The sequence below is a fragment of the Panthera pardus genome, unplaced genomic scaffold, assembly GCF_024362965.1.
Source record: "Panthera pardus isolate Hobbes unplaced genomic scaffold, ASM2436296v1 HiC_scaffold_8, whole genome shotgun sequence".
NCBI lineage: Eukaryota > Metazoa > Chordata > Mammalia > Carnivora > Felidae > Panthera > Panthera pardus.
The window spans coordinates 28,182,951-28,196,142 of NW_026527013.1; the positions used below are offsets into that span (position 1 = coordinate 28,182,951).

General features: G+C 37.7%; 1 protein-coding gene across 8 annotated transcripts in view; it reads right to left on the reverse strand.

Moving 5' to 3' along the window:
* Positions 1-13,192, reverse strand: part of FHIT (fragile histidine triad diadenosine triphosphatase) — a 1,407,040-nt gene that overhangs the window by 658,147 nt on the left and 735,701 nt on the right. The gene's annotated exons all lie outside the window — the stretch shown is intronic.

A 13,192-nucleotide genomic window follows, 5' to 3' on the forward strand; every position in this document is an offset into this window, starting at 1 on the left:
TTGGATAGGACTAGCTCTTGTGTGGCTCTCCTACCTGTTTGCCCATTCAGGCATAGAGGCAACACCGGCTTCCCTCCGGTGCCACTCCCTGGTGCTTCTTCAACTACTTTTACTTTCCCCCCAGTCTGCTTATACCTTAAAAATAGTCCCTTTACTAAAACCCCCTCCCATTCAATGTTCTGATCGGGCCATCTGTTTCCTGCTGGCACTTGATAGATCAGATGTGAACATTCCAAATTCGGGTACAAAAGTAGTTGGACAGAAAAAACAAAAGGAGGTAGAGAAAAAAGAGTAGATTTCAAATGAGTCTGAAAAAAAAATGGACCAGTGCAGTCTTGCACTTTGGTCTTTACAAGGCTTACTTGCCTTAATCAGATACTTAAATGGTTGAGTGTTCTGGGTCATTTCGTCTCTGAAGCCTTTCATTTCATGTGTAATTAGAAACACGCCAGTCTGTAATGATGGCAGCCTTCAAAATGGTCAGTCTGTCACTTTCACATCTCTAACTCAAAACACAAATGCCTGCCTGATTACTAAGAGTCTTATTAAGGGGCCATTGTTTTCGCCTTTCTGCCAACTCCTCCCATCTCCTGATCTTTATCATCTTTCATTCTACTTAAAGAAGGGTCAAAAAGAAAAAAGATAATCCCATAGACATCCACATCAGACTGTATTCATAACCGAGGTAAAGTGCATCTGGTCTTGTCACTCAGTTTTTGTTTTCCTGTCTAAATCTAAGAATAACCTGCAGTCAGTTGCAAAACAGAGAGGAAGTTTTTCCAAGGAGCATGAGGGGGGCAGAAGTTAACCGTGATGGAAATACCAATGTAGAGAGTTCTGGTTGGATTTCACTGTGGCTGCCACTTAACTGTACTAACTTTTTTGGTCATGATATTTAGTGCTATTAATTTGAGGTATAGCTATTATCTTTTGTAAAACTAATCAGATCTGGCAGAAAGTATCCTTTAAAGAGGACACCAATTCTAAAAACTGCTTAATTTCTCTGTTGGCTGAGATAAAGAAAAATAACCTTTATTTTTACAAGTGATTAATTCTATTCATTTTTTAAAAACCTATTACTGCAACATTATGCACCCGATTTCTCAGAGACACCTGTTTTCAAATTATCTAAATTTCAGAGAAGCCTTGTCGGGGTTTATAAAATACAGTATTTTACCCATAATAATTTTTACTCATAATAAAGTAGTATTGACACCGAGGGCTAGAAATAGTCCAAAAATGGAACAGATCAGATGTGTATCTCCTGGAGGGTAGAGAGTATCAGCCACTGTATCTTTACTGATGAACACAGTACCTGGCACATGGTAAATGCTCAATTAATTTTTACTGAATGAAAAGAATGTCTTTGTGGCCAACCATCTTGGCAGACTTCACCCACTCTTAATCCAACATTCAGAAGAAGTATCTACTCTCAAGGACCACCTTTTTGCAGCAGTGCTCATGCCCAGGACACAATTCTGATTCGGCAGAGAGATCTTCAGTACCTTAGAAAGGTTTTGACAGGTTCTCTGTGTTAGCATACAAAGCCTACACTGTACCCTGCGGAGAGGATAATGAGAGTCAACAGTCCTAGTCTTCCTCAAGTGGCACTTACTACGTCTGAAAATAAATGCCCAGGAACACAAAGAAAAAGCAGCACTGAAACCACCAGTGTAAGCAAGCAGAATTGCAATGACGGAGTCAGGCAAAGAAAGAAGCAATCAGTAGGTTTGTCTTCATGCAGCTTCAAGAGTGCTGGTTGGGGGCGCCCGGCTGGCTCAGTTGGTAGAGCTGGAGACTCTTGATCTGAGGGTCATGAGTTTAAGCCCCACAGTGGGCATAGAGTTTAGTTTTTAAAAAGTGCTAGTTGGTGAAATTATCTCAGGAGCTGGTGGTGCTTGGATTTCCTTTCCGTGGACTTTGACCTAACAGTGTTTAACCATCTCTCTGGAGAACTGACTAGCCAGGAACACGCCATAGGAGTATAGGCGTCCATCTTTGCCTAGATCACTGTGATCAACTGTTTGTTCATTCCCAAGCTGTCTTTACTAGCACAACAAATACAGTGCTGAAAAGGGGGAGCAAAGGAGGTATTCGCAGCACACCCTCTCTCCAATAGTGAGGACAAAACGGTGTTGATAGATGTGTTTGGTCATATTGAATACTTTAAGAGAAAGTTATACTTGAAAATTTGTATGGAATATCTACCCCATGAGAGAAGAACATCTATCTACCATCAATCATAGTGAATTAAAATGATCTTCCAATAGCCTAATACGCCAATTAAGAAATAATGTGCCCTTCAGTAAAGATGTCTTCTAATTATATCAGAAAGGGAGAGGCTCATTTAGGGACTGAGTTTTCTTCAACACCTACATGTCTCTAAGTTGTTAGCCTCCCTTTGGAAAAGGAAGCATTACTCAGAGCTCCCTCAACAGCATCAAGAAACCCGATGGCAGGGAAGCTAAGACAGCCCCAGGACCAAACGCCTCTCTGCACATGGTAAACCATTATGACTATGAAAAGAATACAAAATCTCCCCTCTTCAACCTAACACTTTAGAGGCTATTCATCACCTAACAAAACAAGAAAGTGCATTATAAATAGAAGCCCACAAAATGAGAATCTATCATTGCAGGCCACAGAGTCTAGGCTAGTGGTTATATCTGGATATGGCAGTAACCAAGACCCTCTTCCTGACTTGGAGGAAAACCATTCATTCTTCAGGACAACGCTGAAAGTCACCTTCTCTGGACATATTCCCTGAGCTCAGGCATACACTCCTTTCACCGGATTTACAGGTAGCTCTTGATCCCTCTCTCCATCACAGCACTAGTATCCCATCACCATTGTTTCTCCTTAATGAGACTTTAGCCTCTAAAACAGCTGGTACCATGTCTGTCTTCTGAGTTCCCAGGACCCGTAACTAAGCATGACAGCCCTTCCGTCTGTTGAACGTAATATGTTTTGTTTTTATTTGTTTGTTTTTAAAGTTCCAGGACCATGCTTTACAAACCCCATCACCAAAGCCTAAACATGTGCAGAGCTTCAGAAGAAAGAACCCACTTTCTCAGACTCCTATTCAGTGAAGGCACAGTCCTATGACTCAGGCTACACTGTGAAAGACTTAGAAAGCAACAGGAAACACGGGGAGCCTGGGAGGCTCAGTTGGTTAAACACCTGACTCTTGATTTCAGCTCAGGTCATGATCTTACAGTTTCTGGGTTCGAGCCCCACATCAGGCTCTGTGCCATCAGCTTAAGATATTTTCTGTCTTCTACTCTCTCTGGCCTGTTCTGTCTCCCTTCCCCTACCTGCCTGCCTGCCTGCCTCTCTCTCTCTCTCCCTATCTCCCTTTCACAAAGAAAGAAAGGAAAGAAGGAAGGAAGGAAGCAAGCAAGCAAGCAAACAACAGGAAGCAGAAGGAGCCACCACAGAAACCCCATTCCTGAAGGGGCATGACAAGGCTACCCAGGCTTTAGTATAGCATTAGCAGAGAGCCTGTAGTGTAGTTCTCCCCTCAAACTAGCTACCTCAGTAGTTCTCAAGTGGGTGCGATTTTAGGATTTTGCTCCCATTTCCCCTCTCCCACCCTAGGGCTTTGAGCAATTTTGGGAGACACTTTAGGCCATTACAACTAGAAGGGTGCTACCGTCATTTCGTAAGATAAGGCCAGGGATGGTGCTAAACATCGCTCAGGGCACTGAACACACCCCCTCAAAAATGCCTATAGAACAGAGGTTCAAAAATGGAGTGAGAATGATTTTTGTTGTCTGTCACTAAAGGACTATCTTTGCCTCTCTAAGACTCAATTTTCTTATCAGTATCAAGGCAATAATAATCAACTTCATGGGGGGTTTTGTGAGCTCAGTTGGTTAAGCGTCCAACTTCAGCTCAGGTCATGATCTTGCCGTTACTGACTTCAAGCCCCACATCGGGTCCTGTGCTGACAAGCTCAGAGCCTGGAGCCTGCTTCTGATTCTGTGTCTCCCTCTCTCTCTGCTCCTCCCCTTCTTGCTCTCTGTCTCTCTCTCTCTCTCTTTGAAAATAAACGTTTAAAAAAAATTTTTTTTTAAATAATCAACTGCGTAAGTGTTACATAGTGGGACCTGGCACGTGACAAGTGTTTAATTATCATGAGGTATTTGTTATCTTAACAAGCCAACTTTAACTCTGCATTTATTGTGACTGTGTCAGGTACTGTGCTAAATATCTGAAAAATTGGTATTATAATGTCATACCCTCCAATCCTGAAAACACACTTGGTAAAATAATAAACGTTGATGTAGGAATGTTTATTAAATGGTCACATATATAAGGTACATATACAAGACATAAAATGTTTATCAGGACACAATGCTGAAAACAGTAAATTAAATTCCTCTTACTCCATTAAGAATGCTTTCCTCTAAAAAGTTCCTGATCTTAAGAACCAGGCAATCTCATACGTAAAGACAAAGCTGTTTTATCCTTGCCTTCAGACAAAACACAATCAAAGGAGGCGTGGCTAAAACCGATTACTGCTGGCCAGGCAGACCACTGGAGCCAAGACTGCCACTAATTGTGTCCTGCTATACACAGGAAAGTGAAAGAGACACACGGCACTTCAAATAAATCAATTTCCTTTATTAGCTTCCTTTCTTTATCGCTTGCTTTTACTGTATGTTTTGTGGATCAAGTTAATCATTTTCATGTAAAGATCAATCTCAATATGTGCTTTCACTTGAAAGTTATTATCAGATTTTGTGGTGAAGCCAAATTCTAGAGAAAAATGGGAACTTATACACTAGACTTGTTGTTTCCTGTGGCCCAACCCTTCCATGGGTTTTTGATAAAAGCACCCAAAAAATCATCTTATCCACTGTTAGCAACTGCTGGTAAAGATGTGCCCCTCCCAAGATTATCACATTTCCCAATTCAGGCCAAACTGGAAACTCTTTCTTTGAAATCTGAACCTTGATTATGGTAACCAAAAGACTCAAAAAAAAAAAAAAAATAGAAATTGTTTCTTGCAATGTTTCTGGAGTCCTCAGAAGACTGCTGAGTAGCACTTGCTGTTTCTAACTCCAAATCTAGGCTACATCCTGTTTATTCCCAGGTGTCATTCTCCCATCTCCTATAATCTGTACAGTAAACTCAAGAGACTGACAATAAATTCCTTTTTTTGCTTGAACTAACTAGACTCTACTTCTCTTTGCTTATAACTAAGACAACACTAACTGTTACTGGTAAAGATACTGGACTACTGAGGATACTACAAAACTCTATTAATATGAACCTTCAGTAAGGAAATGATATTTCTGTTCTTCCTCTACTTAATCTCTTACACACCTTGTGCCTCAGTTCATAAGTGTATGGGGAAAAAAAAATGTTGAGGAAGCCTTACAATCAGGGACGCTTAGGAAGCCACAAGAGTTGTTACTATGAAGTTTTCTATATATCAGGTTACCTGTAAACATAAGCAAGTGATTCTATCTTTTTTCATCTCTTGAAATTTACCTAGATCACACACTTATTAAAGACAATTCAGGGAAATGTGAGTTAAGAAAATTATCCAAGATTACACAATATTGAAGGGTAACATACATATTTAAATATTTGTCTATATGTATAAATAAATACATACCCATATATTTATTTTAATAATACCTTTACATTTCTTTTCCCTTTGACAAATTAATTGATCCATAATGAGAAGAGTTTCATAGAACTATTACCAGGACCTGAAGAAGTCACTAACAGCAAAGGTCATAGCTCAATTTTCATGTATCAGTGACACGCTAAATAAAGGTGCTACTGATGACAGCAGATGCCTCATTTTAAGGTATCTAAGAGAACTTTCTTCAAGTTTCTTGCATCAGCACCTATTAGGTAACTTTTTGAAAATACAGGCAAGTTTATATGTGCACACGTATGGATATACACAGGCATATTTATTATGCAACAATCTAGCCTACATTTTGTTCTAAATAAAGCTCATCCTGGGCTCCTTCCCATAACTCTCAGCCCACGTTTGCCTACTGGGAATCTTCTAGAACAACTACCTACATCTGTAACATTGAAAAGAATATAGCTCTCCCAGTTTACAATGTGGCAAGAAATTGCAGTCAAAAGAAGCGAACAAAAATAATGAGATTTGCAGAACTTCACAGACACATAACAGAAAAAGGCGAAAGCAAGAAAAGCATGGAAAAGTCATGGGAAGACTGAAATGAGGGAGATGAAGAAAGAAAAGTTAGGGAGAAAGAAGGATGGCAAGGGTTGAGACTAGGAATAACTGATTGAAAATGAAGGTCACTAATGTGTACCAGTGTATCATTTATTTATCATTTTGGTACTTCCTAGTATCTACTGGAAATTGGAAAAATAGGACTTCAATATTGATTCAGTCCTATCCTGGCACCTGACTTCAAAGGAAAGATCAATTCCTATTATTGAAGATGGGCTTTTTTTTTTTTATGATCCCAAATGACTTTCCTGAGAGTATTTAGAAGAGTTACTTTCCATAGATTTAAGAGTGCACATCCGTTAGCTGATGATAACAAGGAGTTTCCTAGCACAAGGTGAAGGCCATGGCTCTCCAAGTCTGATGTCAGATTCTTGGGGCTCAAAAGTCAGCATTGCAACTTATTTCACAATTAGGTGGCTTCTGCCAAGTCCCTAGTAGGTCCCTGAGCTTCAGTTTCCTTCTTTGCAAAACAGGGTAATACCTACTTCACTGGATTCTTATTAAGATTAAATATGATAGTTTATATTGTAAAATTAAATCATGAGCCCTAAGTTTTTTTGTTTGCCTTAACTAAAATTATAATTAAAACCACTGGCCATTAATTTCAGAGCCGTTAGTGAAAAACTTCTAGTAAAAAAAATTGTTGACCCAAAGTCTATCGTAAATTTAAGTCCTGGACTAATCATAACCCTTTGTTTAGAGAGAAATAAGTCTAAAGACAAGTCAAATTTAAGACAAATTTATAATTTTCAAGTTCTTATAAAGTTGAATATTTGCTTAATTCAGTTAACCAAAGATGGCAATGACCTATGTACAAATTGAAACACTTGCTTTAATAAACAACAGCAGTCAGTCTGTAACATTGGATGGTGGATATTTATGAGAAACCACATTTATTGGAATGTTTGTTTTATTTCTTTTTTGTCACAGAGTTTTGTTATTTAATCTGTAATAACCACTAAGATCTCAATGGTCTGGTTGTAATTTACTCAAGCTGCATAACGATCAGAACATTTTCTTGCTGTTAGTAAAACATCTAAAGTCATCCTTCCTTGGAATAATGAGTTATTTTGCAGTTAAAATAAATAAGAAATGAACAGATTATTATCAAACCAATGCAACCCCCCCCCTTTTCACAATAATACAATTTATTTAACAATCCTAAATACTCCTATGGAACACTAAACTATTTTAGGTTTTCGGTTGAATGTATCTTTGAAGAAGTATAAGAAATATGCGCCAGGTTTGAAAAAACAAATGCATATACAACCCATATGGAGATGGACACTATAAATAAAGTTTAAAAGGCTTTCAATTTTAATAATAAAAGCATTCAATTTTAAACAATGGGAAAATTGAGGAAAAACAACACCTTAAGAAAAAAATGCCATTTTAATGTTTAAAAATTCTGACAATAAATGTCAATTGAAGGGAACAGAAGCAAACATAGGATAATCCAGAATACTAAGAATCCGTTACTATTTAGCTCAATGATAAGGTACAATTAAAAATGATCAGGGATGTGAAGTTTCGATACAGCTGCTCACCAGCTGCAGGTAGAGAGAAAGGCAAGTAGATCATGGGCATTTCTGCCCAATTTAGGTGAGGTTATTCACCACTGGTAAGGAAACAGGAATCCATGGTTAACCAGAGAGTACAAAATGGCAGATAACTTTGGATAATTTGTAAGCCTCTCTGGAGTTCAATTAAACACTGAAGAAGAGAAAGTCTACATCAAAAGGAGACAAAAAGAAGACAAAACAACTGATCACACTGGGCACTTTTAGTTACTACTCTGACATAGGCTGATTTCATTCTCACCAAGCAATTATCCATGTATTCTCCCAAGGTCTTAGTGTGGACAAAAGTACTGAAAGAAATTCTTTAAAATACATTAACTGACAAAAGATAAATTCATAAAGAGTTCAAAACATTTTTCTTACTTTAAAAATAATTGACATAAGCAGACAATACCTTATGGATGACTATTTAAAATGCATACAAGTTACTTTACACAAAACTGTATTAAAAGGCAGAGTTGAATTCCTTATGTAGGATAAATAGTATACCCTTCATGTCATTTTATAAACTCAAGCAAGTTAATAAGTAATTTTCCTGGAAAACTATTGAATAGGACAGAAGATTCAAGATTTTAAGATTAAATTTTTAAACACTACTTACGAGGTTTATAAAACTGAGGTCAACAATACATTGAAAGCGTTATGCACTATGATCAAGTATGATTTATTCTATGGATGCAAGAATGATTCAGTATCCACAAATCCATTACATGATACCTCACATTAACAAAATTAAGAATAAAAATCAAATGATCAATAGATGCAGAGAAAGCATTTGACAAAATTTAACATCCATATATGATTAAAAAAAACAACAACAACTCACAACCAAGCATGTATAGATGAAACAAGCCTAACATAATAAAGGCCATGGACAACAAGCCCATAGGTAACATCATACTTCACAATGAAAAGCTGGAAGATTTTCCTCTAAGATCAGGAACAAGATAAGGATGCCAATTCTTGCCACTTTCATTCAGCATAGTACTAGAAGTCCTAGCCAGAGCAATTAGGCAAGAAGAAATCAAAGACATCCAAATTGGAAAGGAAAAAATTAAACTGTCATTCTTTGCAGATGACATTAAATAAAGAAAATCCTAAAGGTGCCATCAAAAAAAATGTTAAAATAAATTCCGTAAAGTTTTATGCAAGATAAAAAACTATACACAAAACTATGTTGCATCTCTATACACTAGTAACAGAATACCAGAAAGAGAAATTAAGAAAACAGTCCCACTTACAATTGCATCAAAAAGAATAAAATACCTAGAAATATATATAACCAACTAGGCGAAATAATTGTATACTGAAAACTATAAGGCATTAATGAAGGAAACTGAAGAAGACACAAATAAATGGAAAGATATTCCATGCTCATGGACTAGAAGAATGAATACTGTTAAAATGCCCATATTATCCCCCCAAAATTTACAGATTCAATGCAATTCCTTTCAAAATTCCAATGGCATTTTCACAGAACCAGAGCAAAGAATCCTCAAATTTATATGACCACAAAAGACCTTAAAATAGCAAAGCAATCTTGAGAGAGAAGAACCAAGCTGGAGGCATCACACTCCTTGATTTTAAACTATATTACAAAGCTATAGTAATTAAAACAGGATGGTACTGGTATAAAAGACAGACACAGAGATCAATGGTATAGAACAGAGAATCTAGAAATAAACCCACACATACATGGTCAATTAAGTTATGGCAAAGAAGCATAGAATATACAATGGGGGAAAGGACAGTCTCTTCAGTAAATGGTGTTGGGAGAATTTGGCAGCCACATGCAAAAGAATGAAACTGGACCACTATCTTACGCCATACACAAAAATTAACTGTAAATCAAGATAAAAAGCTTGAACATAAGACCTGAAACCATAAAACTCTAAGAAGAAAATATAGGCTATAAGCTACTTGAATTAGATCTTGGTGATGATTTTTTGAATCTGACACCAAAAGCAAAAATAAACAAGTGGGATTATATCAAAGTAAAAAGCTTCTGCACAGCAAAGAAAACCATCATCAAGAGGTACCTGGCTGGCTCAATCAGTAGAGCACGAGACTCTCGATCCTGGCATCTTGAGTTCGAGAGTTTGAGCTCAACATTGGGCTTAAAATAAAAAGAAAAAAGAAAAACCATCATCAAAATGAAAATGTAACCTAGTGAATGGGAGACAATATTTACAAATCATATGTCTGATAAGGGGCTAATATTTAAAATATATAAAGAATTCCTACAACTCCAAAAGCAAATACTCCAGTTAAAAAATGGGCAGAATATCTGAATAGACATTTTTCCAAAGAAGATATACAGATGGCTCACAGGTACATGAAAATATGCTTAACATCATTAATCATCAGAGAAATCTAAGTCAAACCACAAGGACATAGCACTTCACACTTGTTAGAACAGCTGTTATCAAAAATAAAAAAGAAGTATTTGCAAGAATGTGGAGAAAGGGAACCCTCAGGCACTGCAAATGAGAATGTTAGGTGGTGCAGCCACTTTGGAAAACATATGGGGATTCCTCAAAAAAGTAAACTACAACTACCATATGACCCAGCTATTCCACTTCTATGTATTTACCCAAAGAAAACAAAACCACTTACTTGAAATGATATATGCACCTCCATGTTTATTGCAGCATTATTTACTGTAGCCAGGATATAAAAACCATTTACGTGTCCCTTGGTGGATGAATGGATAAAGAAGATGTGGTATACATACATATATTCTCACACACACACACACACACACACACACACACACACACACAGTGGAATATTATTCAGCTATAAAAAATGAGGGAATCACAAATCAAAACCACACTCAGATATCACTTCACGCCAGTCAGAGTGGCCAAAATGAACAAATCAGGAGACTATAGATGCTAGAGAGGATGTGGAGAAACGGGAACCCTCTTGCACTGTTGGTGGGAATGCAAATTGGTGCAGCCGCTCTGGAAAGCAGTGTGGAGGTTCCTCAGAAAATTAAAAATAGACCTACCCTATGACCCAGCAATAGCACTGCTAGGAATTTATCCAAGGGATACAGGAGTACTGATGCATAGGGGCACTTGTACCCCAATGTTTATAGCAGCACTCTCAACAATAGCCAAATTATGGAAAGAGCCTAAATGTCCATCCACTGATGAATGGATAAAGAAATTGTGGTTTATATACACAATGGAATACTACGTGGCAATGAGAAAGAATGAAATATGGCCTTTTGTAGCAACGTGGATGGAACTGGAGAGTGTGATGCTAAGTGAAATAAGCCATACAGAGAAAGACAGATACCATATGGTTTCACTCTTATGTGGATCCTGAGAAACTTAACAGAAACCCATGGGGGAGGGGAAGGAAAAAAAAAAAAGAGGTTAGAGTGGGAGAGAGCCAAAGCATAAGAGACTGTTAAAAACTGAGAACAGACTGAGGGTTGATGGGGGGTGGGAGGGAGGGGAGGGTGGGTGATGGGTATTGAGGAGGGCACCTTTTGGGATGAGCACTGGGTGTTGTATGGAAACCAATTTGACAATAACTTTCATATATTAAAAAAAAAAAGATATTATAAATAATAAAAAAAAATGAGGGAATCCTACCATTTGTGACATAAATGAACCTTAAAGGCATTGTGCTAAATAAGTCAGACAAATAAAGACTAATACTCCATGATCTCTCTTATATATGGCATCTAGAAACAAAAACAAGCTCACAGATATAGAGAACAGACTGGTGGCTGCCAGTGGCTGGCAAGGGTAGGGTAGTGGTAAAGAGCTCAAAAAGTAAAAACATAAAAATTAAAAAAAAATTAAAACACCAAGAAACAAGAAAGAGGTTCATATATACAGGTGGGCTTCTCTTCTCATATGCATTCTGCTTGTTTAGTGACTCTGTCTAAATACACACACTGTGGTTCAAGATGTTTCTTTTTTCCTTTGTGGAGCAAAAAGAAAATTTAGTTTTAGCAAAATACAGTTATGTTCCTGTCAACTGCTGACTGTAGGATCCTGAGGCAGGCAGGAAAACTTAGGTAGTGTGCCAAAGGTCCCTGAGAGGAGCTGGGGAAGCATTCACTGCTCATACGTAAACCTAAGATGTTCTGCTACTTATGTACATGTAATGGAATTTCTATAAGGACCTAAGTTCCAGAGTCCTCTGAATTACAAGACACCAATGCCGATATTCTTTACAAATCAGAAAAGTCTGAAACTAGTTCTTATATCTGATTAATTGGTTTTCCCTGATCTCTTCAATGAGACATTTTGCCTCCTACTTAGAAGGAAAGCTATTCTTATTTCTTATTTCAACTTGGAAATTATCAAAGAAACCAGCATCTGCTACGGGGGGTGGGGGAAGTGGGTGGGAAATGGCACATTATTTTTGATGACTTCCCCTTCTCTAACAAAATAATCTGCCCACTGTGTCCAGAAGGACAATAATCCTACTACAATAGTAGGGGAGTAGAGACTCCCAGGAACAGAGCCATTCACAAAAACTCTGAACAAGTGCCAAATGTTGTAGGGTTCATACAGCCACTGCTAATTACAAGGTATATTGTATTCCTGGACCTAATGGAGATCCATTGGCTGAACTTTGTGCATTGTCCTTCCAGCTGAATGTTGTTTACTTGCCACATAATGCAAATGACAGGGAGGAGGCTGCTCTATTTTGCGATTGTTAAGGGAAGAACTTAAAAGTACGTTTTAGAGCAGATCAGGAAAAATGTGTCAGATAGTGGTTACGGGAAAAAAAAAACGCTTTCAACAAACTTCATATGTTGTATAATTTAGGATAACACACAAAAGACCTAAACATCCCAACATTAATATATTTGAGTTGGATTCACCCAACGATGCTAAAATCTCTAGTGGAAGTAGTTTCCAAGAAGTTGTGAATCTGACTTTTCCCTCTGGAAAACTGCAGGGTGACTCCATAGGAGAGTCACATTGGGATGTGTTCTAAACATTTCACAAAAGCATCTTATATTTATTATTGGGGGGTGGGGGCTTTTTCATCTGAATTATGTCCAATTACATGATTTTAGCCTGGAATGATTATCAAAATAAAATGAGCAAAGTTTCTTATCATTTATTTAAGAAGAATCCGTAGAGTGGGGAAAGGGTATGTTTTAGCTTGCACTCCTCCTACTCCATTAGCAGGTTCTTTTCTCAACACTGAACAAGGACCAAAAAGGAAAGACCAGTTTCACATTTAGTTCCCTAAAAGATCCAGTCTCCAACTCCCTTCTTTCTGCCAAGGTTTAAATTTGATTTTTAACGTGGCCTCTGGTACAAATCTCTCTCTGCCGTGCTCCTAGTCTCTCCAGAGATCATGGGAACTGTACCCGATGTTTGTCACCTGTAAGTGCCATACA